Here is a 213-nt window from a genome sequence, read left to right as displayed (position 1 = left end):
CGGACCTAATAGACATCTACAGAACTCTCCACCCCAGATCAACAGAATATACATTCTTCTCGGCACCACATCACATGTATTCCAAAACTGACCACATAGTTGGAAGTAAAGCACTCCTCAGCAAATGTAAAAGAACAGAAAATATAACAAACTGTCTCTCAGACCACAGTGAAATCAAACTAGAACTCGGGACTAAGAAACTCAATCAAAACC

General features: G+C 39.9%; 1 protein-coding gene across 2 annotated transcripts in view; it reads right to left on the bottom strand.

Moving 5' to 3' along the window:
• Nucleotides 1–213, bottom strand: part of STAU2 (staufen double-stranded RNA binding protein 2) — a 341,604-nt gene that overhangs the window by 186,870 nt on the left and 154,521 nt on the right. The gene's annotated exons all lie outside the window — the stretch shown is intronic.

This window comes from Mandrillus leucophaeus, unplaced genomic scaffold, assembly GCF_000951045.1.
Source record: "Mandrillus leucophaeus isolate KB7577 unplaced genomic scaffold, Mleu.le_1.0 Scaffold233, whole genome shotgun sequence".
Lineage (NCBI taxonomy): Eukaryota > Metazoa > Chordata > Mammalia > Primates > Cercopithecidae > Mandrillus > Mandrillus leucophaeus.
Note: the sequence above shows the minus strand (reverse complement) of the source record. Positions and strands in the feature narration are given on the sequence as shown.